This window comes from Acinonyx jubatus, chromosome E4 (genome assembly GCF_027475565.1).
Source record: "Acinonyx jubatus isolate Ajub_Pintada_27869175 chromosome E4, VMU_Ajub_asm_v1.0, whole genome shotgun sequence".
Lineage (NCBI taxonomy): Eukaryota > Metazoa > Chordata > Mammalia > Carnivora > Felidae > Acinonyx > Acinonyx jubatus.
In genome coordinates, this window is record NC_069395.1 from 14,815,968 (window position 1) to 14,842,397 (window position 26,430).

A 26,430-nucleotide genomic window follows, 5' to 3' on the forward strand; every position below is an offset into this window, starting at 1 on the left:
CAGAAAACAGAGCTGTTATAGGAGGCAGCCTTGCGGGAGGCTGGGTGTTAACAGTAGTTTGATGTGTTATGCTTAATACACTGGCTTTCAATTATAGCATCCAGGTTCCAAGTCCCACAGAGGGAAGAAAGGACGAGTCTAAAAAACTGTTTCCCAGCTAACCAGGTTTGGGTTTGAGAGAGTTAGAAGAGCCTTCCAGTTACACATTCTCCTTCAAAACCCATACACTTTTATGTCCCTGCCAGGGAGGCCCTACTTCTATCCCTTTGTAGTACTCTGGGCATAAATGCCTTAAAAAACAGACTGAAACAAAACAAACAGAGCCAAAACAAAACAAAACATCAAAAGGACAAAAAAAAATCCCCCCCCCCTTTTTTTTTCCAATTACAAAACAGTGTTTGAACCCACAGAGATTCGGGAAACTGTCGTTTGTGGAAACCTAACACTTGAGCCCTGCAGACGCCTTTCACTTTGACAGACTGTACCTTCGTTTATTCTCAAGACCACCAATTTGGTCCAATTGGATAGTGTGATCTTTATGACAACAGCACATGTCGATCTCAATTGGCAAGGAAGAGAATTTCACTTGTGACCAGCCCCGACTTCTGATGCTCACATAGATTGATGAGATCGCGTTACTGGGCATCTGATGCAATGGAACAGGGCTCCTTCCCAAGGAAAAGACATCCAGGGCTTAAAAAAACCAGATACACTGCCTCTGTCACTCAGATGCTGTCTAGTTATCCACACACAACTTCGGATTACTGCTAGCTAACCAAACGTGCAGACGGGCAGTTGTGTGTGTACCTATTAGTGTATGTACGTGAAGTGGAAATTAGCCTAAATATTTGATTCTGCGGTTGCAAATCACCAAATTCATTGTGGTTAGATGGTAAATTATCTTGTTGACTTTGGGCTGCATTTGACCTAAGAGACAAAGTCTCAAACAACAGACTCTGCTAATTGCCACTGCAGCTCAATTCAACGAATGGTTTTCACACGTCGGTGGTGTGGAAAGGACTTTGGGTTTCTCACTAGTTTCTTCAGCTTTACCGAGTGGTGTGGTCTTTGAACAGGAAGGACAGCAATATATAAACATAACAGTTTTTTCATAAGATACACAGCTGCATTACACATCCCAGAATTGTAAGTATGACGTTCCTCCATTTGTAAATGCTTATGGGCTTTCATTGAAATTACAGAGGGAAAAATGACAGTGAAATTTGGACCTGGCTTGGGAAATGAATTTGAAGCATTTAAACGAGATTGATTTGCTTCTGTGTATGAAGGCATCTTGGGCGGGGAAGGTGGGGGTGTGTGGACATCTGTACCAAAGGAGAGCATTTCGTTTCTTCTCTTTACCATTCCCTCAAAGGAATGATCCTTTTGCAGGAACTTCAAAGCACAAATTTGTGCGGCAGGTTTAATTTGGTCATTTAAAAAAAAAAATAGCGTGTGGTGTAGCAGAGGCAAGCAATTAAATGATTGCTCCTACAAGTTAATAAATCTTCAACAGCCTTTTAAAAAGGTACAAGGATTTGTGATTTAAGGGTGCTAATGTGCTGTTTTCCCTGTAAAATCCCAGGGTTTATTCAGAAGGTAAATGATGGGGGGGGGGGGGAAAGGTACCAAGATTGAAACCCCTTAACATTCAGCTTAAGTGCTGGTTCCACTTGCTTGAGCACAAGTTGGAAGCAGCTTTGTTAGGATTCCAGCCGGCACCCTCGCTGTCACTGTTGGTTCTTGTATAGTCAAGCCCCACTTCATGCAGAGCAAATCTTTGCTCAGTTAAGCGAGCGTCAGTCACTGGTAAGCTTGGCTGCCAGCCCAGGGTTGTTAGACTTTTCCATGCTACACCTGAATGAGATATTGACGAGACATTGCTACCCAAACAGAGTTGAGAAACTGGATAAAAAAATAAATAAATTAAATTGTCATGGGGCTGACAGAATAATTTTGAAAATGCAACTTACACTTCCAGTGTACAAGCAGAACAAGGAAGCCACTGCCTGCTTGGGGACCAGGTGGCGTATCGCTGGGTTGGTTGAAAACATTTTTCCCCCTTACTTTGCGCCTCACGACTGTGGATTTGGAATGGAGGATGGGGGGTGAGGGAAGAGGTACTGACAGATTATAACCCTGTGTAGAACCTTTTGGTCAGTTCATTCGAATAGGCCTATTATCTGCTTAACAGAAGCTTCCCAAAACAAAACGCCGTGGAATACAGTTACGAGGCTTTGGGGGTGAGGAGAACATTCTGACAGTAGGGAATTTCTGCTGGGGACAAAAATAAGGATCAGAGAAAATCAGGGACGGAGTGGAAAAAAAGACATAAAGTAGGAATAGTTTTTAAATCGAATGGCTGGCAGAGCTATTAATCACAGAGTGCTCTGAGCCACAGCAGGGGTCGTGGGAGGGCCGGGGGGAGACCAAAGGAGAGAGGCACCACCAAAGCCCCTCCCCTCAAAAGAAATGTAAGAGGACTGACCTATTCATATAGTATATATGTATCTAGATATCTGTATGTATACACACATATATAGATATAATAGATATATAGATAGATATAGATATAGATATAGATATAGATATAGATATATGTGTATATATATCTATATACATATATAGATATATATTTCAATCCAAGGGGTTTTAGTAAATGTTTAGATTCTTTGTGTTTTTTTACTATAGAATGAATGGTGTGTTGTCATCATGGCAGTTCTTATTCTTATCCTAAAAAAGTGGAAAAACTGAATTTCATCCATGGCAATAGAGGATTCAGGTGATTTGGCAAACTGATAGAAGAGGGAGGGCGTGGGGGAGGGGAGAGTCCTCTGCTGAACCCCAACGCTCAGGCAAGGCTTTGTCTCAAAAAAACAAACAAACAAACTATTAGTTGGAGGTTTGCTGGGAGACATCAGAAATTACTATAGGTTCTAAAGATTTAATAACTTGTTTTAAAATAGATTCAGTACTCTTGTAGCGGGCACATGCTCTTTGAATGCATAATTTCTCATGGAAATTATGTAATTTCTCCCCCTGGCTGTGTCTGTATTGAAAAAGGACAATTCTGAGAGTGCTGGCATTTTGCTCCCTCCACATCCAGCTCACATCCCTACTAGAGGTAGGTGCTGTGGGACTCCGTGGGGCAGCGTGACCCGCACGGGGAACGGTGGCTCTTCCTCTCTCAGTCTCTCAACTCACACTCTAAGCACAAAGTATCTTAACTGACTTTCCGGACTCTGGACTTCCGTGGCTCCGCCAAAGCCCATCCCATAGCAAAGAAATCAGAGCATCATTTGCAAGTCCCTGGTGAGCGCTGGTGGTCAGGCAGCTTGACTCAAGGCGTTGAGGGAGTATCCTCCACATACATCGACAACATCCCCTTCCCTTCTGCAGATACCTCTCTTCACTTTGGTGTCGTAATCTGTGAGTGGGGGGTAGTAATACCTACTTCATGGGTTGCTGAGGAAATTAAGTGAAAGCAAAGCTCCCAGCCTGGTGCTTAGCGTGTATTAAGTGCTTTGTAGTAGCCAGGCCCTTTGAGAAATGGGGGTTATTTATCTGTAGTATTAAAGAATAGGTGTGAACATTAGAAATTTTCTTCAAATATAAGCAGGGCCAGATTCGTGAATGCGCAACCTGTGTAGCCACCTAGGGCCCAATGCTCTGAAGGGCCCCACACTTGGTTGAATGTTCCCTGGCACAGTCTGGAAATTCTGAATACTTTTGGAACAAAGGGACTCCGCATTTTCAATTTGCAGGGGCCCCAGGCTGTGTAGCTGATCTGAATGTTGTTATTTTATTTTGCCCATGTGTTTTATTCCTTTTCCTGCTACAACTTTCATTGAATATTTTAAATTAGCTTTTGGTATTATCAGGCACAAACCAACCACTCAGTTCATTCTCCTTTTTTTGTTGTTGTTTTTCACTTTTTTTTTTTTTTTTTTTTTTTTTGCTGCTACGTATCTCCTATTCATGCCTAGTGTGCTCCCATTACACGGCAGTCCCTGCCCCTATTTACCTTGCTTGCCCTACTAAGCCCCCATTCCCTTGAGAACAGGTACTCTGCTATTCCTTTGTTTTTATTACGTTTCCTTAGTTTTGAGAGGCAGAGAGAGACAGAGCACAAGTGGGGGAGGAGCACAGAGAGAGGGAGACACAGAATCCAAAACAGGCTCCAGGCTCTGAGCCGTCAGCACAGAGCCCGACGCAGGGCTCGAACTCAGGAGCTGGGAGATCATGACCTGAGCTGAAGTCAGACGCTTAACCGACAGAGCCACTGAGGCACCCCAACTCTGCTATTCCTTTGATCTCCAGTGCCCTTCCTGTTCCTCTTGGATGAGCCTTAGCTCAGTTTCTCCACTTCACAAGCAGAAAGAAGCTTTCCTCGGCAGTGTCCTCACGTCCCCACGGCATCTTGGCACACGCCTGTTCTAACGCTTCCCTAGTCCATGCCCTGGACAGTAAGTTCTTTCAAAGGAAGAGACTTTCTCTTTTCGAACCTGCCGCTTCCCATCATCCTGACTCGCAGTTGGTGTTCAGTTTGTTGACTCAGGAAGTGAACGAGCAAACCAATCACCAAAGCTTCCAAGAGCACAACTGATTCTCATCTCACCTTTAAAAAATTTTTTTCGGCTTTCCTTTGGTAAAGCATTTTTAGCAACGAATGCCTCAAATACAGCAACAAGGGCCAAATTCAGGATTGCCTTTGAGGTAGAGACCCCTACTTTGGTATTTCAATTTGAGAAAATGATGTTTCTTTCTTATTAAAATAGAATACTGTCTGTAATGACTTATCATGACGAAAGGGATGCTTTCCTGACTTTTAACAACCCCCTCACACATACACCCACCCCAGTTTATCAACTGTGATTTTGAAAAGGTGTTTCTTAACTGGTCTCAAGTTGGTTGAAATATTTGCGCTTTCATTTTGTCCTTCAAAGTTGCCTGCGTTGCTTTCCTCCTTTTCTCTCCAGGTTCCTCTTGCTTTTGCAAACTTTTCAGTGCATAGATGTACATGGTGAAAAGGGGGTTGAGAAAGCATGGGCGCCATTGGCTACTTGGTGGCACCTTCCTTTTGTTGTTCTGGGTTGTTTTTAGAGTTCGTATCATTGATGTGCTTGGGGCACTGGTGACAAGATGTTAATGGTTTCCTGACTGGGCAGACAGCTGTGTTGAGAGGTGTTAAGTTTTCAGTAAATTCATCTGTTTTATTAGTTCAAATTTACTTGCAATGTTAGCTCATTTACAACTGAATTTGTGGTTAATGTTTTTTCTCCACCTTTAGCAACCTCTGTTTCTTTGCTGTTTTCGTGTTATTTCATTTGAAAAGTACTGAGATTTCTCCTTCCCTCTCCCCAATAAGTTAGGATATTTTTTACTGAATAAATAAACAAGGGCTTGGGAGGTCTGCCTTCCTCAAGAACATTGCATGGTTCTAGGGCTACATAAGTGATAATCCCAAGTTGCTAACAATGAAATATCTGCAGTTATCATTACAGATAAATTCACTCAGTTTAATAGAAGGCTTTGGCATGTTTCTGCTTTGCTCCTCCTAGTTTGTGTGTGTATTGAAGACGTGAATGTGCCAGAAGCGGGTAGAAGCAAGAGTTTGGCCTTTTGGTTGACATGTTGCAAACTTTTTATTGATGTAAAAACCTCAGTATGATGCTATATCCCAATCCCAATGTTCTTGGCTCTTTTTATCATTACCCATCCCCCATTTCCTCTCCTTCAAATTCTTTTTTGTCCTTCTGCAGTCTGAATTGAGAAATCCTTCATAATTTCTGAGGATCTACCTTCAGTTTTCTTGCACATGGATTCCCCTTGCTTCCCTACGTGAATTGGAAGCTCCTGGAAGACAAGGCCCTTCTTCTTTGTACTGCAAAGAATACATCCTGGTGTGATGCCAGCCCCACTGTTGATGCTTTTAAATCCTCAATCATTCAGTGATTACAATGGCCTCCTTTTATCCTGAGTAATCAAATCGGCCATTTAAGCCGTGGTTCTGCGGGCATTGGCTGTGTCTTTGGATTAAGCTTGTTTGGGGTCGATTCTTTCCTGAAATACTTTCTAAGCACAGCAGAAACAGCAAGACAGAGTCACTGTGTAATGGGTAGAAATGCTAGGGCCAAATTCTACCAGGCCTGAATGTTAAATGTTTAGGATTGGAAAATCAGTTTCATATTTTGCAAAATTACTCAGGAGAACACTTTGTTGCGCATTGTCAGGTTTTTGAAAAGGAATGGGCATTGCAGTGGTATAGGTTAAATAAGGCAAAGTAACATGTACTGAGTGATCTCTCCGGGGTCAGCATACATAAAAGCTTACAGTCCTCTCAGAGTAGCAACGTATAATGGTTAAGAATCTTAACCATTTCCGGCTGGAGAAGGTATTGAAAATTATATAGCCAAGCCTCCTCATTCTGTCATTGAGCGTGTTGAGTCCTCAGCGGATTTAGATACCCTATTCGAGAACATAGAAATAATATTTTTAATAGCAATTGATATGAGCCAGGCACTTGTTTAAATGCTTTGAGCATATTAATTCATTACCTCATAACACCTTCGTGAGGTAGGTTTCTGTTTCTGTTTCTTTCACAAATGAAGAAACCGAGGCAAAAAGAGGTTAGGTCACTCACCCAAGGTCTGATGTTTCTGTCTATCTCTAGAATCTGTCCATTTTTCTCTATTCCCACTGTCCCTACCTTGGGCCAAGCTGCCGTTACCTCCTATCTAGACTCCTCACCAATCATCCTGCACCTCTATAGCTTCTGCCCTGGCAGACTTCACAATCTGTTTAAAACTCCAGTTTGTGCATGTCCCTGCCCCACTGGTGGTGGCCACACATTGCTTATAGGAGCTGCAGGAGGCAGGCTTTCCTGGGGTTCCAGAGGCCTCTTTCATGCTCACTCCCCTGCCTGTGGCACTGTAGCACTCCCCCTCGACTCACTCACATGTTAGAACCTTTGCAGGTGCCATATCTTGTGTCCATTCGTCCTGGACTTACTTCTACCCGCCACTGAGATCCTAACTCAGAAGTTGCCACCTCAGGGCAACCTTCTCTGACTCCCTAGCTAAGCTGTAAGTCACTGTTACAAATCTTTCAGTCCTCAGGGACTGTATCCATTTGACTTACCTTTGTGTTCCTAGAACGAATACAGTAGTTTCCCCTTATTCATGGAGAATATGGTATGTTCCAAGACCCCCAGTGGGTTCCTGAAGCTACAGATAGTTCCAAACTCTATAAATACTGTTTTTTCTTACACAGACATACCTATGGTAAGGTTTAATTTATAAATTAGGCACCATAAGAAGTTAATAACAATAACTAATAAACAGAACAACCGTAATAATAACTGTAATAAAAGTCATCTGAATGTGGTCTCTCTCTGTCTCTCTTTCAAAATATCTTATTGTACTGCACTCACCCTCCTTCTGGTGATGACGTGAAATGATAAAATGCCTACCTGATGAGATGAATGAGGTGATGACGTAGACGTTGTGAATGGTGTTAGGTTACTGTTGACAGTACATCAGAAGGAGGATCATCTCCCTCCAGACTGCCGTTGACCACGGGTAACTGAAACTGCAGGAAACCAAACCAAGGATAAGGCGGGGTCCCCTGTATGGTGCCAAGTGCATAGCTGACAACCAGAATTTGTTGAAGGAAGGAAAGAGAGGAGGAAGAAAGCCCTCAGATGCTGCGAATAATTCATTCTTGACTCTAAAGGGTCAGGACTTGGAGTTTCAGTATCTGATTTGAACTGCCCACTGTACTGCCCACTGATTGGGAAAACGAATAAAATTGGAGTGAGGGCAAAAGAAGAGTCAAGACTGATACGGAGAAGAATTCCAAGTAATCTCTAGGGTTCCTCTGCCTGAAAGAGAAGGACCACAGCTCCTCACCTCTAAAGTGTGGGCTCTGCATAGTGACTTCTTTGTCAAAAGTACAGTGTGAAAAGAGGGGTGGGAAAGAGTAACTTCACAGTGGATCTCTGCCAGGTGGATCAAGGTCAGGTTATCAACAGTGATAAGCCATGTTCATAGTATGTACCTTTGATATGATGTGATGAAAACAGCACTTCACCTCTATGGTCTTTCACCCCCAAACCCATAACTCCAGTCTGATCATGAGAGAAACAGCAAACAGATCTTGGCCAGCACTCCTCAAAACTGTCAAGGTCATCAAAAACTAGGAAAGTCTCAGGAACTGTTATAATCAAGAGAAACCTAAAAAGACAAGAGCTAAATGTAATGTGATATCCTGGATGGGATCCTGGGACAAAAATAGAGAAATAGGTAAAAATTAAGGAAACATGAATAAAGTATGGGCTTTTGTTAACAATAATGTGTCAGGGTGCCTGGTGGCTCAGTCAGGAGTCAGCTGACACTTGATTTCAGCTCAGGTCATGATCTCACAGTTCTGAGATGGAGCCCTGCGACAGGTTCTTCTCTGACAGTTCTCTCTCTGTCTTTCTAAAACAAAAATAAAGTTTAAAAAAAATAATAGTGTGTCAATATGGGTTCCTTAGTTGTGACAAATGCAATCCACTAATGTAAGATGTTACCAGTAGGAAACACTGGGTGGTAGAGATATGGGCGGGGACTCTTTTACTATCTTCACAACTTCTCTGCAAATTTAAAACTATTCTAAAATAAAAGGGTTGTTTTTAAAAAGTCATGCTGAGGTTTTGAGGTTGGGTGACTGGGAAAGAGTCAGTAGTGTCAAAACAGCAGGAGGATCATCCAAGAAGTCACTGGCTCTGAGCATTAGGAAGTGTGGGGTGGGGGCAGAAGGAACTGATGGTGAAATCAAACCTCATGGTCAAGGCCACGCCAGAGGAGCTGAGGAAGACGGGGTGGGGGGGGGGCACCACAGAAAGTTTGGCAGAGAAAAGAAGGAAGGGGGATTCGATTGGAGCTAGAAGAGACAATAGAGGCCAGGGAGGATTTTTCAAGGTTTAGAAAGATGTGTATTTATCTATAACATAGGAGAAGAAATTGCTCAAATGCTTGTTTTATTCATATACAAGAGTGAGGTATTAAAAAGGTGATAGATGCATGGTTAGGGTTGTGGATGGGGTGGCTTTAGGGTGATTTTGTGAGCCAGTTTTTTTTTTTTCACTTGAGAGAATCCCAAAATACTGGTGTTTGTCTTTTTTCTAGAATCTTCCATGTCTCATTAACAGAATCCTCTGGTCTTGCCTTGGGGATATACAATTGCCTAAGGCATTCTGGGAGTCCAGTGCGGAAGAAGAGGAGGGAATGGAGGCTTTCCTACAATGCCCTCATTTTGAGCCCCAACCCTTCTTCCCCCACACCCTATGCTCCTGGTGTTATGGTCCTTAGAATTTCTCTAGCTTGGTTTCTCCAAAGACAAAGTGAGGAGGAAAGAGTGAATCATATGCTTTGTAGAGACAGACTTTCAGTCCTGCCTGATTTTAGCCACATGCCTTACCCCTGCCTTAAGCCAACACCTGATACCCAAAGGCCTTCATTCCTGAGCTTCAGGGTGAAGAGTCCTCCTCCCTGTTGATTTCCTACTTTGCTGGTGTTTACAGTTCACTTCCTGCATATCTATTGAGCAGATATTACTCTATACTCTGCTTTTCAACTCTTTTTCTTATTTTATTAAATTTTTAAAAAATGTTTATTTATTTTTGAGAGAGAGAGAGAGAGTGCACAAGCAGGGGAGGGGCAGAGAGAAGGAGACCCAGAATCCAAAGGGCTAGAACTCACGAACAGTGAAATCATGACCTGAGCTAAAGTCAGACACTTAACCAACTGAGCCACCCAGGAGCCCTGCTTTTCAACTTCTTGTACCATGGTTCAAAATTAGGTATGTCTCCTGCTTTCATCAAAAATGGAGACTATGGGAAAAAAATAGAGAATATGTTTCTGTTTCTCCTTAGTGTTTTACTGATAATTTATGATATGAAGGTGATAGAAAAGTCTTTGTGTTTTTATAACCAAAATTTCACAGGTGCCTGGGTGGCTCCATGAGTTGAGTGTTTGATTCTTGGTTTTTGCTCAAGTCGTGATCTCATGGTTCATGAATTTGAACCCTATGTCAGACTCCAAGCTGACAGCTCAGAACCTGCTTGGGATTCTCTCTCTCCCTCTCTCTGCTCCCACCCCGCCACTCTTATTCATGCTCTCTCTCTCAAAATAAATAAATAAACTTAAAAAAAAACCCACAAAATTATAGAAGTCAGCATTTAAAATCAGCATTATTTTCTCATGTATGTGTGTTCTTGCTTTTAAAATATGTGTTTAAACTTTATGTATTACATAGTCTGAGGATTTGTTTTAATGAAAAAGCAGAATGTAATTAAAGAACAGAGCTGCCAATTTTTTTTCTAAGGAGTCTGTTGGTTTATGGTTTAGTCCTTAGGGTATATCACCTTCTCTTTCAGGGCAATCCTCACATTTTTGAGAAGTAAGCAGGCTTTGTCAAGTGATCCAAGGATCAAAGCTTGTTTTGTGGAATGGAAGTTCACCAAACCTGAGGCCCTTTTTTGTACCACCCTATTCATTTTTTCTCTTTTAATATTTTAGTGATTTTTTTTTATGACAAAAATAAAAGATCCTCACTTCAGCTCCTTGAGCTGTATTTACTTGTCAGCTAGTTGAGAGTGGAGGGAAGGAAGCTGGCTTTTCTCGAATCTTTTCTTTCGTAGAAGAAGAAGGCTAGAGATTACCCAGATTTCTGGTCCCTTAAGATCTAGCTCACTCAATCCAACAAAATTATTCCTCAGTGAAATGCTGTCCTTTTCATTCATGCAGCTTGAACTTTCCTTTGGTAAAACTTCCAAGTGTGCTGAGCAGAACCTTGCTTTTCTTCTTTCTACTCAGTGAACCCTTCTCTCTACGCTCTGGAGTAATACCTACAATAACTCTCTCTCAGAGGAGGTTACTGTCTAGGAAAGGGGCTTAGTCAGTGGGGAAAAAAAAAAGAAAAAAGAAATGTTGCTCTGTTAGTAAATGTCAGCTCAAACAAACACATCTCCTAAGAGATTTCCAAATAGATGCATCTTCATTTCTCAATACGGTGATGAGATTATTTTATCCCATTTTTGTAACCTATGATTTCCCAATAAGAATGTATTAGAATATGGGGGTTGGTGGACCTGGAGGGCTGTATCTACCATCAAGTATCTTTCAGAACAGATGTCTACTGCTGAAGAATATAGTTGCTTCCTACTGAAGCAGGGAAGTTTGATCCCTGATGCACCCCAAGCCACTGAGTTAGCAAAGGATACTCACCTTTAGGAATGTTCTCCCTAGATCATTTTGAGTATAAGTCTACTGTTCCCTAAAACCCAAGACCCACAGGAGTTTATTTCTTTTAACTTACGTCAGCCTTTACTCTTTCCCATCATGCTGTCACGGCTTAGCTGGAGAGGCCAAGTTTTAGTTTGTAATCATGAATGCTTATAAGGCAGGAGGCCAAGGCTTCCTAAATTGCTCACTGAGCCTCATTGTAAATTTATATTGAACTCTTAATGGCGGGAGCATTAAAAAAATTGGAGCTTTTGAAAGGTGATCTCATTTCAGAATTTTTTTTTCTCTTCTATATCCTCTGGTTTAAACCACATTATTTAAAAAAAAAAATTCTTTAGTTAAGTCAGAAGTCTGGATGTGTAATTGTCATTGAATTTACTTTAATGATAAAAACAGGAAGGGGATGATCATCATTCAGAAAACCGTTATTGGATCTGCTGTGTCCTTAGTCACTCCGCTGAACCTAAAGATGAATAAGATACGGCTCCTACCCTCAAGTCACTTAAAGACTAGAAGAAAACAAAATAAAACAAAAACGAAAACTCTGTAGTACCTGTTAGTATGTATTATGCTGCATAACAGATTACCTGAAAACAGTGGCTGAAAACAGCAAATTATCTATTCTTTCACAAAGTTTCTGAGAGTCAGGAGCATGGGATCAGCTTGGTTGGCTAGTTCTGGTTCAAGATCTTTCATGAGGCTGCACTCAAGGTCTTGGCCAGGAGGAAGGTCATCTGAAGGCATGACAGGGCAAGAGGATTTGCTTCCAGGTTCACTCACATGGCTGCCGGCTGGAGGGTCTTGGTGTCTTACCACATGGGCCTCTTCATATGGCTGTTCACAACATGGCAGCTTGATTTCCCCCAAACTCATGATCAGAGAGAGAAAGAGGACAAAACAGAAGCTGCATTGTTCATTATAATCTAATCTCTGCAGTGACATACCAGCACTTCTGCTGTATTCTGTTGGTCACACAGACCAGTCCTGGTACAGTATGGGAGGGTCCTAGGCACAGGTATGAATATAAGTGAGGGAATTCATTGGGGAACTTCTCGGAGGCTTACCATCTCAGTCTGCCATCCAAATACTGACCTGCTCAGTTTCCAAGATTAGCAGTGAAGAGGCATGATCAAAAATATCTAACGACGTTAGCCAGCACCCTGGGAAGAAAGGGGCAATACAATTTAGAGGTGAGGTGGTGGACATGGAAGGTAGATATGGGCCAGCCCAAAGGGACAGTAGCCTCTAGGATCTGTCTAGGAAATCTGTTGTATAGAAATTCTGAATTCTAAGTGTCAGACATGATTCTGATTTTGCAAAGAAAGGGCTTGGAGATTACTGATCATATTTCAGCAGCAGATGAGGAGTGATTTTCTTTCACCAAAGGATCGTGGTGCTTTATGAACACTGAAATGGGAGCAGCATTTAAAATGGGACAGACTGGGGGTGCCTGGCTGGCTCAGGGTGTTAAGTGTCCAGCTTCGGCTCAGGTCATGATCTTATGGCTCATGAGTTCTAGCCCCTCGTCACACTCTGTGCCGACAGCTCAGAGCCTGGAGCCTGCTTCAGATTCTATGTCCCTCTCTCACTCTGGCCCTCCCCCACTCATGCTCTGTTTCTCTCTCTCTCTCGTTCTCTCTCTCTCTCTCTCTAAAGAATAAATAAGCATTATTTTTTTTAAATGGACAGACTGTATTTGATTGAGCCCCCACTATGCCTCTTATGGCGTGGAATCAAAATCAACCACAGCTGAGTTTTTCTTTGTGTTCCACTATATTTAACAAAATGATGCAGTGTATGCCGTAAGAATAAGAAAAAAATTTCATCAGTGCATTTACAAAATTACTTCTGATTTGGACTGAAGTATCATTTTCTGCTGCATAGTCCTTTTCTTAATGACTGAATTATTTTACATAAAGAAGTCTACTAAATAGCATTTATTTGATCTGAGAAAATACACTAGAGTACTCTACTCATGTCCCCATTCCAACTTGACTTCAAATATGCAAGGGATGCCTAAGCAGATCCAATTTTTACCTGCCCTTTCTCCTGTATATTTGTTTTTGAGGCATGGTTGAGGGCTATAAATATCAAAAGCAATCCCCCCACCCCCCCACCCCACCCTACCCCTGGCCTTTCCCTGCTTTAACCTGGCAAAAACCTTGGGAGTATATACAGAGTAATAGCTAGAGGGAGAAGAAATTACATCGATATTACTTTCTAGTAGTATACTTATGTTCAGACTCACTTCCAATCCTTGCTTAATTTAGAACTACATCTAGGGAAAAGGCTAGATATAGGACATGGTAACACATGATAGATATAGGACATGATAGGAAATTAGGTATTTAGCAAATCATGCATGGATGTCACAGAGATAATGAATAGTATTGACAACAACATGCTTCTTGTACTTGTGTATATGCTTTAGGTAGGTCCTATTGGTCTAAATCTTATTAAAATATTCCACTTTAAATTTCCTTTTTTTTAATGTTTATTTATTTTTGAGAGAGAGAGAGAGAGAGAGAGAGAGAGAGAGAGACAGAGTGCGAGTGGGGGAGGGTCAGAGACAGAGGAAGACACAGAATCTGAAGCGGGCTTCAGGCTCTGAGCTGTTAGCACAGAGCCCGATGTGGGGCTTGAACTCACAAATGGCGAGATCAGACCTGAGCCCAAGTTGGACACTTAATCGACTGAGCCACCCAGGTGCCCCTAAAATATCCCACTTTAAATTTGATATTTAGATACATATGCTACTGGTAAGATGAACTGTTTATAGGTAATGCCAGAAAAACTTGACCTTCCCTCTTTGAGCTTTAAAATTAAATTTTCATGTGTTTCTTATACTGGGAACAAAAAAGATAATCTAGTTGACAGCAGTGGGACTAATTGTGATTGGGTGGGTGGGGGAAAGCAAGTGCGTTCTAGGTCATGGCTTTCAGCAAGGCATATAATAGAATACCTAGGCATGGATTTCCTCCTCTGTAAAGCTAGACAGAACATCTAGTTGATTTATCAGTGTTTTTCTAACTCTAAAGTTGAATCAAAACCTTCTATGGCTGACTTTCTTTTGAATATGTGTAATTTTTATCTACCAGTAGTATCATAAACGTGATTTGCTTGCAAAGTAAGTACAGATTATCAATAACAAAAAAGTTTCTTTCTTAAAAAGTTAATTTCTAGATTATAAATACATCTTAGAATGTTTTTCTCAGGGTCTATGGCTCCAGTGTATTGATGACAAAGGGCACATGTCTGAGTAATTAAAGTGATGGTTTTGTAAGTAACCTCTGCAGAGATCAAATTATTTCCCAAGTATGTTGTTCTCTGTGATACTAAGTTGGCCATTTATGTCACTTACTCTTTAAGAAGGCTTTCAGCTGTAAGTAGCAGAAATGCCAATCAGTGTTGGTTTAAAAATAAGCATTTAATTATCCCATATCACAGGAAGTTTAGAGATAGGTACTTCCAGGTTTGTTCAACTGCTCCACAGTGTTGAGATTCTGGATTGGCATCTCTGGGATGCTCTTGGCCTTTCCATTAAGATCACAAAATGGCTGTCCCAGGTCCAAACAGTGTGTCACTGTGGAGTCGTGTCTCTGGCAAATAACTGTTCTCAGCCAACGATGGCTAAGGAGGACACAGTTACACCCACTACCTAAGTTCAATCATAATTCATTATCCTCGTGTTCATCTTTCTTACCCTCTATAATCTGGCCCTCAAATTATCTCCCAGCTTTATTTTTCATTATCCTTCTATTAGATTTCTCTGTTACATAGTCAAGGTATCTTCTACTATCCTCTGAAAGACACACTATCTACTTTTAATTTTGCACCAGGCTTTTTTTCCACCTATCCCTCCCTCTCTCTCTCTCTGTCTCTCTCCCTCTCTCTCTCTCTCTCTCTCTCTCTCTCTCTCTATATATATATATATATATATATATATATGTATATGTATATTTTGTATACATAACTTGTATGTCTTTTTTTCCATTCTTGTATATATATCTTGTGTATATAACTTGTATATCTTTGCAAGTTAAAATCCTAGCAAAACATTACTAAGATTCATCTCAAGTTCTTCTCTTTAATCTTTTCTGATCACTCCAGCTAGAAGGAATTGCTCTTTCCTTTGAACCCCTATAATAGTTTATATTTTATGTTTGTTTAACAGCATTTTACAGAATGACTTATGTCCATATGCCATTAGGTAAAACAAGACAAATATGATTGTGTCCATTTTACAGATGGGGAGCAGGCTCAAAAGAGCTTGAGTGACTTTCCCAAAGCATCATAATACCAAACGTTAGAGTCAAGACCTGAATGAGTTTGGGGTAATAGACTTCTTTTTTTAACGTTTATTTATTTTGAGGGAGAAAGGGCACGAGGGGAAGAGGAGCAGAGAGAGAGAGAGAGAGAGAGAGAGAATCCCAAGTAAGCTTCACGCTGTCAGCACAGAGCCCAACATGCGGCTTCAACCCACAACCCATGAGATCATGACCTGAGCCCAGATCAAGAGTTGGATGCTTAACTGACCGAGCCACCCAGGCGCTTCTGGGGTAATAGACTTCTGTAATAAACATTCTCCAAAATAGTGCAGAACAAAGAATACAAGTGTTTATTTCTGTCTCATGGGAAAGACTCAAGGGAAGGCTCTAGTTTGACAGGTGGCTCCGCCCCTCAGAAGTGTTGAGGAGGCTCAGGCAGCCACCTTCCACACATGGCCTCCAGGGTGGTGCTGACCTTGGTCCTTCCAGCCAAGGAAAGCTGAAAAGAGCAAAATCCAGGTGCAGATGTTTTGTCTCGCGTGACGTAGAAGTTGCACTTTTGCTCAAATCTCATTGGCAAGAGCTTAGTCATGTGACCTACCAGCTGCTAGACTGGGAAATGCAGAACCTCTGCCTGAATTGCAACAATTAAACCCTGTAGAGGAGGGAATCCCCTTGTCCTCCTGGGCCACTCACATCCCATTTTTGAAACTCTGGACAACAGTTTTCTTCTATAGACACAAAGACATAGCACACCAGACATTGTGCACTTCCCCAGTGGCTGACCTTTAGGGAGTAGCAGATCAGACATGTTCTGTTCCATTCCATTGATTGTACCATTCCTAAACTCCCACCACTGTGATCTAGGCGGGCCATGTGCTATCACTGCTTCAAGCATGCAGCAAAACATGCAAAATGTTATGATTTGTTGCCATGCTGACAGGGTCGACTTAACTACGGCTGACAAACAGTTTTTAAATAGAACATGTCGGTTCATTACAGTATTTTCCATCTGTGTTTTTTTTTCCTTTCCCACACTTAACACTGCACATCTGAATGTCACCACAAAGGTTTAGTTTACACTTCCAGTCAATTAATGACTTGTTAAAGCCATATCTTGGAAAGAAGCAAAACAATAAACAGTGTTTCAAAAAAGGAGACCCTCCTCTGGCTGGAGAAGTCCGTTCTCATAGCCATTTTTAGTTGTTTGGTTTCCAGTGCCTTGAATTCTTTGCTTTCTCTTGCTTGCGTCAGCTCTGACTTCGTATTGCCCCTGAAACTAGGTTCCCCCCACCACCACAACTGTGAGCAAAATTCCAACCAAGTTCAGAGGGCCGGCTGCTTGAGATACAGGCCTGCACAACTGTGCCCTGACACTGTGATGTCTAGAATATTGGCCACCATAATGGCTTACCTCGCCAGCCCGTGACATTTTGCTGATCTGTGCATACTGCATTCTTATTCTTATGCCTTACCTTCTCAACACTCAGTTGTTCTTCTTGCTACTTACTGAGCAGAGAGACTGACATTGCCTATTAGTAACTTTTAATGTCAAAACCACTTTAAGTGCCTTAATTGTGTTTTAAATGATGTCTTGGGTCTGTGCGCTTATAATGAAAATATAGAGTGACAATGTAAGTCTTAAAAGTCTATTCCTGTGATGGTTCAATTTTGCTAGCTTTTGTGTCATTACAGATTTTTAAATTCTAAAGAAATTTGATTTCTTTTTAAAAAAAAGTATTGTTAATACTTGACTTTTCATTCCGGGCACTGAGGGTATTCCTTGCTGTTTTTCGTAGTTTAGGCTTTGGCTGCAAATGTTTGGACATCAGCTCAGAACATCATCTCCGAGGGAACACTTTGCAAGTGTTATCTCCTTGTTCACAGGAACCCAAGGTGGACCTAGTGGAGAATTGTTTAGTGATAGAAACTGAAATAGCAATAAAAAGAGGGATGGCCAAATTATGCAAAATCAGTGTGCATGAATAATTCAGTGCTCGCTTGAATGCGATTTTTATTTTTATTGTTAAATAATACTAGCTTTTCCATGAACTAATAACACACCGACTAACCAACTGGTAAGCTTTTTGTTGGGGGCCTGGAGTGACAGGGAAGAGGAAGGAAGGAAGGAAATGGGCCCAAATAGTCATCTTTTAGAAATGGAGTGCACTCAGTTTTGCATTGATGTAATCGTCTGTTTTATAATTTCTTAACTATATTGAAGATAAGGAAATGAAACCACAGAGAAATTCATTAGGACAACTTTGTTTACATATCATCTGGAATCTTGGTAATGTTTTATGAACTTTCTTCTCTACTGAACCTCAGAATTTGAATCTAGTGCCTAACGTATTTTTGTGGCATAAATTCTAAGATAGGTGTTTGTGTGTTCCTGTGTTCATAGAAATAAAGTATGTAAGAATTTCTTTTATTATGACTCCTGAGGTACAACTTAGATATACAGCTACTGTGGAACAGAATGAAGGCCTCTGCAAGGAGCTTATTTTTTTTGTTTTAATTTTTTTTTAACGTTTATTTATTTTTGAGACAGAGAGAGACAGAGCATGAACGGGGGGGGGTGGGGCAGAGAGAGAGGGAGACACAGAATCAGAAGCAGGCTCCAGGCTCTGAGCCATCAGCCCAGAGCCCAACGCGGGGCTCGAACTCATGGACCGTGAGATCGTGACCTGAGCTGAATTCGGACGCTTAACCGACTGAGCCACCCAGGCGCCCCAAGGAGCTTATTTTTAATCTCAAGCAAAAGTTTTTCTTAGCTAAAAAGAGAAAAATCTTGACTACAATCAACTCTAACATCGTGTTTTAAACAAATTAGGAGAGGAATGGAAAGTGAGCAATGGTGTTAAATCATTGAGAAAACACCAAACATTGGAGAGAGAGAAAAATAAGATGCAAATTATGAGAAAGAAGCTCTCAGAGGAGTTTGATGGGGTGACAGGAACTTTTAGCTAGCATAATCAATGGACAAATACTGCTTTTAACGGTCTTGCTTAATCTAATGAAATTGTCATTAGCTCAGGAACTGCATTAACTAAGAGATCAAGAAACCAAAGCAAAAGGCCTGGTGCAAACCAAGTAAATGGTACCCCAAATTATGGTGGAAACATTCATTATTACAGAAGAATGCAATATAATGTGATTTTGAATTTTAAAACCAAATATTTTTTGTTCTCATTCTTTGAGAGAAGATGCAAGAGATTTTATAAACCCATAGTGGGAAATTTTTTGGACTGACTGTGAACCAGAAAACATCAGGGGGGTTCGGACAAAACTCAGGCAAGAGTCCTATGGGAACATAGTCCTGGGAGGTCCTTTGGAATACGATTTTGTCACCTAGATATCATCACAGTATTATCCAGGCAGTGGAAAGGGACACAGGAGGATTTGAATGCCAGTAGGAACTTGTGAGAACTTGGGGAGGGAGTAGATGAACTCCGGTTGGGAAACTATGAATGCATAAGAGACTAGTCTTCTCATGCAAGGAGGTGCATTTATAGATGCACAACAGAAACCAAAGGGAGGATCAGGAGATGAGATTTTCTAGGAGATAAAATAAGTTAATTTTTAATTTTCATTAAAGAATGATGAAAATGTTGGGCCTATAAAAGATAAATTCTGAAGAAGCTAGCTGTTGTAAGGCAGATTGTACTATTGTTGAGTACATTAATATTAGTATATGTGCAGCTAATAAAACAGCATAGCTTTTACAAACATTTATCTTTCTACACACACACACACAGTAGTCATAATTAGTCCCATTCCTCAGACATAGTCACTATGCAGAGGGTCTCTCCTAGCAAATGTATTGTTCTAAGGGAGTAGAGATTGGAGCCATTCATAATGTAATTGAGACACACAATCAGGCAAGCCAAGGAAATAAATTCAAAGTTCTCAGCCAGAAGATAGATCAGAATCACCTGAAAAGCATTTTCAAACTGCACAAGCCCATCCCCCAACTCCCGGAAACTTGAGCCCCCCATGAAATTCTAATATACCCTCTATTCTTAAGAGAAATGCAAGGTTGGAGTTCATTTCCTCCTATTCCGTCTCTCTGATCTCTACACACAAGACTATTTATGATGAACATGGGACATCTGAGTAGAACTTTTTTTCTGAAGAGAAAGAGAAACAGAAGAGGGAGAAAATATTCCCCCAAATTTCTCATAGGTTCAAAAGATTGAATACCTGTTAAAACTGGCAAGGAATATTTTTTATTTTCAACCACACATGTTCTGTCACCTTCTCTGGCATGCTTGTTTTATTTATTTGTGAGGTAGAAAATGGTCACTGTGAAGCTGTGTTTGTCTAGGATCTCATGCTTTGGTAAAAGGAATAAAATAAAGATCTCACACTCACTCTGGGCTTTCATTAATGATGATCATTAGCCCTGTTCTGAACTATTGACAAAATGTTATAAGATCTTGAGAGGAGAACTTGTATTCTTTTAAATAAAGAACTAGTTAATTAGAACTCTTTCTCATGAAAATGACCTAATTCTGCTACCAAGTGCTAACTTAAAAAAAAAAAAAAGAAACCTAAAAGATAGTTGGCAAAAATGCATATTGATTCACATAAATCAATAAGTTAGAACATGATTGAAGCTTGAATTGCTCTCGAGTTTCTAAAATCTTCTCGGTCTTCCCGAGCAATAGCAGAAAATGTCTGCTTGCATTTTGATAACCAACATGAAAATTAGATATTAATATATACAGGGAAAGACAGAGACAGAAAATACTTAACACCCCAAGAAGGAAGCAATCGTGCCATTACTCACAAGTGGTGCTGCTATGGGTGACTTCCTCAGTCATTCCATAACAATTGCAAATCTGTCTCTCGGACCAAAAAAAAAAAAAAAAAAAAAAGGTGGGGGGGAGTGTATTTAAAGGGCATCTACCAGCCCCGTTCTATTTAAGTGCTGTTGTGTTTTGCTTGAAAACTGAGGTCTTTGTAGTCAGTGTGTCCCTATTTACTCACACAAGATTTGCAAATAACAGAAAGAAATGTGAAATCAGTTTCTTTTTTTATGCTGGAAGAAATGGCATCTCATAATTATTTTGAAAGTGGAGGCCTAGCTGTTTAAAGCTTATTAGGGTTTATTTTCTAAAAATTTCCTCTTTGTCAGCTGAGGTGACAGCAAGGCCAGGTGACCCCAAATGAGACTTATCGACCTCTAGACTTTTCAATCAGAGGCTTGTCACCTTGAAATCACCAGCATTTGCACACGGAATGTCTGTATACTACTGTGCAGGACATAAATATGAATCTGGCCAATCTGGCTCTTACTTTGCACATTAACGATTCCCAGGAATTGTCTGGAAATGAGCTGGAGAGTTAGGCTTGCCACTCTCCTGTGATTTCTGTCTTAACCTGATTATATTCCTGGCTTTACGAGTCAACCAAACCAGAAGACAGAAGTGAAGAGAGAGATATTTGTACGTAGAAAGGTGGTCTTCCGGCATTAGGGCACCAGGGCCGGTATGTATGTTGGCTGGCTACTTTTTGTTGGCTTTGATTAATTTACTAAAATATAAGCTCTTTGGAACTGTGACAATGTGTTTGGTTTAGCGTCTGGAAAGCAGAAGATATTAAATAAATGTTGGCTGACTTTGTTGATGGACCTCTTCTACATATGTTCACAAGGTAAAATCCATTATTGGATACTGAGAGGTAAGGCAAATTTGAGGGCTATTTAAGGAAGCTGGCAAAAATAGCCTCTATTTTCTACTATTTTCACTACTGCCCTTACAAAAAAGGACTAAAAAAATTCACCTTGATTTCTCTCTGATATTCCCCTCCAGCAAAGATGGAGGGAAGAGATCTATTTCTAGTGCTGAGCAGTGTCAGTCACATAGTAGGTGCTCAGTAAATGTTTGCTGAATGAAAGAATGACTGTGTTATGCAAATAGTGGAGAAATGAAAATAGTAATGTGCTATCCTCGTCTGTAGATTTATTACCCACAAGCTAGGCATATTTCTTATTTGCTTTGGATAAGATAGTGATATTGTTTGTTGTTTTTAATTTGGTTTAAAAATTGCATAGTTAGGGGTGCCTAGGTGGCTCAGTTGATTAAGCATCTGACTCCTGATTTGGGCTCAGGTCATGATCTCATGGTTCATGGGACTGAGCCCAGCATCAGGCTCTGAACTGCCAGCATGGCAGAGCCCTCTTGGGATTCCTTCCCTCCCTCCCTCCCTTTCTCTCTCTCTCTCTTAAAATAAATAAACCTTTTTTAAAACGTTGCATAGCTACTGGTTTTAGATGCATCACAAAATTATTTATTTGGTATTTACTAGTTGAGTTTAGTGCTGAAGTAGAAAGATATGGGACCCACCACATATGTTGTTGACAGATCAGTGAGTTGCAATAGAGTCACGATACTTAGTTCTGTATCTTGAACATATATAGCTTTGTTTTGCTGCATGCACGCTAATGTCTTAGGCTGGAGCCACAATCCAGAAAGGGCATAAGGTAGATGAGAAAGAACATGGCTCTAGGAACTGAGTTCTAGTCATCTTCTTATCACTGACTAGCTGTGGAACTTTGGAATCTCTTCTCTTGGGACCCCTGTAAGCCTCACTCCCACTGTATGGTTTATTATATTATGCAGATAATATATATTAGAGGAGGCTTGGAACCAGTGGCACTGAGCCCCCAACACTCCTTGTGCTCTTGTTTCCTCTTTGCTAAAAGGAAGGTGTCGATGGTAATAGACCCATAGAGTTTCTGTCTCAATTAAAGAGACAATCTATGCACAGTGCCTGTCTCAGTAAGTATTTAGCAAATTTCAGCAATTACTAGCTCTTATTCTATATCTAAATATATATGATTCCATGAGAAATTGTTCTAACCTATCAATAACTCAACTTAACAAATGTCCAGGCATTCCCAGGGTCCATCCTGATAACTTCTGTCAGGTAAAAAGAAAAATTGGTGGGTTTTCCATTTCAAATCTTATACACAGAGCATTTTCAATTTTGAAAATGTCAGCGCTTTGACAGTACTCCTTTAAAAGCAGCTTTGTTGTTTTTAAATTACATTTGTTAAGCTTGAAATCCATAATGTGAATGATAGGGCCTGGTGGTATTTACGTAAAAATTAAAACTGTCAAGTTGCATTAAGGTTTAATCACTGGCTATGGCACAGGAGCCTCAATTTCTCTGCACTCGTCCTCTTGATGCTTTTTTTTTTCCGCTATAGATCTGAGCTGTGGAAGCATGATGTGCCTTTTTTTAAAGACTCATATTCTTGGGAAATTCCCCAATGAATTTATGTAGAAGATGATGAGGCAGAAGAAACTAACATAATTCTATGCATATAATCCCTTTACAAATGATGTCTCGTTTGATCCTTTACATTAACCAGGGGTGAATTATTATGCCCTCTGTGCAGGTGAAGTACTGAGTCTCAGAGAGATAAACCAATTGGCCAAGGTCATTTCCAAAATACTGTACCCTACCCTTCTATTATGTTCTTCAAACTTCTGCCCAAATTAATCTTGTCTCCCCTTTTTTGATCTCAAAGCTACTTGTGATTATATTTAATATTTGTGACTAGGTTGTTAGAAAGATGTATTAAGATAATTTTAAATCTGTTATGGTGTAAAAAGTAAGATTATGTATATACATATACATATATATATATATATAAAATCTTATTTCTTTTTAAAATTTTTTAATGCTTTATTTTTTATTTCAGAGCATGAGTGGGGGAGGGGCAGAGAGAGAGAGACACACACACACACAGAATCCGAAGCAGGCTCCAGGCTCTGAGCTGTCAGCACAGAGCCCGGCGCGGGGCTCAAACCCACAAACTGTGAGATCATGACCTGAGTCAAAGTAGAGCCAAAGCCAAACCTGAGCTTAACCGACTGAGCCACCCAGGCACCCCTGATACGACCCCCATTTTAAAGACGAAGAAACCAAGTCTTCTTGATTATCCAATAGTAATGTAATTATTCAGCATTAGAGTCAGAATTCTGGCTCAGATTGGACTCCAACGTTGTCCTTTACACAGCACCTTGTTGATTCTTTTTTTTTAAGTTTGTTTATTTAAGTTTATTATTTTGACCGAGAGTACATGTGCGAGTGCATGCAAGTAGAGGCAGGGCAGAGAGAGAGGGAGAAAGAGAGAGAGAGAGACTCCCAAGCAGTGCCCACACTGTTAGCGCAGATCCCGATAAGGGGCTGGAATCCACGAACTGTGAGATCACGACCTGAGCCAAAATCGAGAGTCAGACGCCCAACCGATGGAGCCACCCAGGTGCCCAGCACCTTGCCGATTCGTATCGTTTGTTTTCAGTGGTCTGTGACATATGAAAAAGAAAAGCCTTCGTGACAAACAAGTAGAACAAAATAACACCGGATGCTTGATTTGAGGTCATAAATATTTGTTTAAAGTCCTCATTAGCTCTTGGCGAGAAGGTCTTCGTGTTGAGCTGGCTGATAACCAGGCTGTGGGGAGCACCACTGGGCAGCGGGATGAGCTGCCAGGCCGACTCTGAGCCGTGCATCAGAGATGCCGTCTCTCACAGACTTAAATCCTGGATCCTCTCTGCGAGGGGAGTATATCTGCGGTGCTTGATATTCTATTACCCCATAATATACAATGCATTTTATTTATGTTAGTCATCTTTTATACAGAACTGTCACAAAATACGTCACTGCTGATTACAGTCTGTATGGGCCAGCTACACTGGTGAATTATGCCCCTCGCCATAGATCATGCTAGTAGTACCTGGCTAGGAAGAGAGGAGGATAAATCCAAAACAATGATAGATGTACTTCAAGAGGTTCAGAGATGCCTGGGTGTGGAGAGAAACCTACAGTTAAAAATGCCCAGAAGTGTCCTCTTTTATCTTGGAACCTCTTAGCTCTGCATTTGTCTCTATAGAACACGCTCTGCCCAGCTGTTGTGAACACTGGTGATTCATTGCCCACCTGGTCATAATCCTAGAAGTGCCTCTCATCCTTCAGTGGCTACCATGACCACCACCACATTCTCCTTTAACTTTGGCAGGATTTGGAGAATTTGCCTCCTTCGTGTAATATTTTTTGGAAGTCATGAAATGTCCCTTTATGTGCTGAATGCTGTAGAATCCTTTGCTACCCACATATTTGAAGGGGGTTCTATATTATCTATCCCTAAGTCTATATAATAAAACGATATATAAATATTATCTGTGCTAACACATTTGAATAGGACCTGACTCTTAGTCGAGTTTAGCCAGTTTCCATGTATTTATGCTATAATAAATCATATGAACAATTGTGCTACGGATGCACAATGGTGAGTAAGACACAGTCCCAACCCTCAGGGAGTCTGACGCCCAGTGAGGAAACGTAGACCCCTGAGGAAGCAATTTTCACAGAGTGTGGTAGTGATAAGTAAGGTTGGATCCAGGGTCCTGGGGATCCCCTTAGGGGCATCCAAGTCAGCCTCGGGTAGCTGGAAAGTCCTGAAGGACTGACAGGAGGATTAGTCACGGGAAATTTGTGTCGGTTTTGGAGGAGGCAATGGTTGCAAAGCATATTGTGCAAAGGACAGAGTATTCTTGGAGGACTGTAGGCGTCATGATGGTTATTATGGTTGGAAAAGAAGCGAGAAGTGACGCGGTGAGAAAGGAAGTCTCAGGCCAGGTCAGGAAGGCCTTGTAAAGCATAAGCAGTTTGACCTCGACTGAGAGTAATGGACAACTGTTATAGGGATTTACATAAAAGAGCAGCGGGGGGACACCTGAGTGGCTCCGTCAGGTGCGTGTCCTACTCTTGATTTCAGCTCAGGCCATGACCTCGTAGTCAGGAGATGGACCCAGGAGATGGACAATAGATTGTCTCTATTCCTCTCCCTCTGCCCTTTCCCTACTCATGCACTCATTCTCTCTCTCTCTCAAAATAAGTAAATAAACATTAAAAAAAGGAAAAAAGAGGGGCGCCTGGGTGGCTCAGTTGGGTAAGTGTCTGACTCTTGATTGGGGCTCAGGTCATGATCTCACAGTTCATGATTTCGAGCCCCCACATTGGGCTCTGCACTGACAGTTCAGAGTATACTTAGTATTCCCTCTCTCTCTCTGTTCCTCCCCCACTTGTGCTCTCTCTCTCTCTCTCTGTCTCAAACTAAATAAACTTAAGTAAAAAGAAAGAGTGGCAAGAAGAGCTTCTGTTTTATTTTTATTTTTTAAAGTTTTATTTTTTAATATTTATTTGAGAGAGAGAGAGCATGAGGAGAGGAGGGGCAGAGAGAGAGAATCCTAAGCAGGCCCCACGCTGTCGGCACAAAGCCCCATGCAGGGCTCCGTCTCCTGAATGGTGAGATCAGGACCTGAGCCAAAATCAAGAGTTGCACACGTAACTGACTGAGCCACCCAGGCGCCCCAGAGCTTCTGTTTTCAAATGATTTCCTGGCTTCATCGCAGAGAATTAAGGTGAGGTTGTATCCTTTGTAATGTTGTTGGTGAGAGTAGCCTCAGTTATGATGGTGATGACGGGAAAAGGGATGAGTGATAAATCGGGGTGATATTTTTAAAAAGACATTTTGTCTCTGCAGGAAAGACTACATAGTGTCAGGTGTGAGCAGTTGGGAGGAAGGTGATATAGTTCACCAGCATGAGGAACTGAAGAAAAGGAACAGGTGTGGGGAGGGGAAAGACGTTCTTTGAAGTTGTGGTGCTTATGAGACTGTTGAGTTGTGTTGTCCATTAGTCTGTCTAGGTTACACAGTTACAGATCTCAAGAGCTAGAGACAAAGGCCATTCCCATAATTATGAAGTAATCAAAGGGGACGCCCTGGGTGGCTCAGTCGTTTAAGCATCAGACTTCAGCTCAGGTCATGATCTCACAGTTTGTGGGTTTGAGCCCCG

At 41.2% G+C, this 26,430-nt stretch overlaps 1 protein-coding gene across 11 annotated transcripts in view; it reads left to right on the forward strand.

Moving 5' to 3' along the window:
• Nucleotides 1-26,430, forward strand: part of ESRRG (estrogen related receptor gamma) — a 624,471-nt gene that overhangs the window by 319,613 nt on the left and 278,428 nt on the right. The window contains exon 1 of one of the 11 annotated variants that reach the window (XM_027074977.2): nucleotides 2,602-3,124. The exons of the other annotated variants lie outside the window; for them this stretch is intronic. The gene's annotated coding sequence lies outside the window, so the exon portion shown is untranslated. Of the gene's footprint in view, nucleotides 1-2,601; nucleotides 3,125-26,430 lie in introns of those variants that run through there. 11 annotated transcript variants of the gene reach the window in all.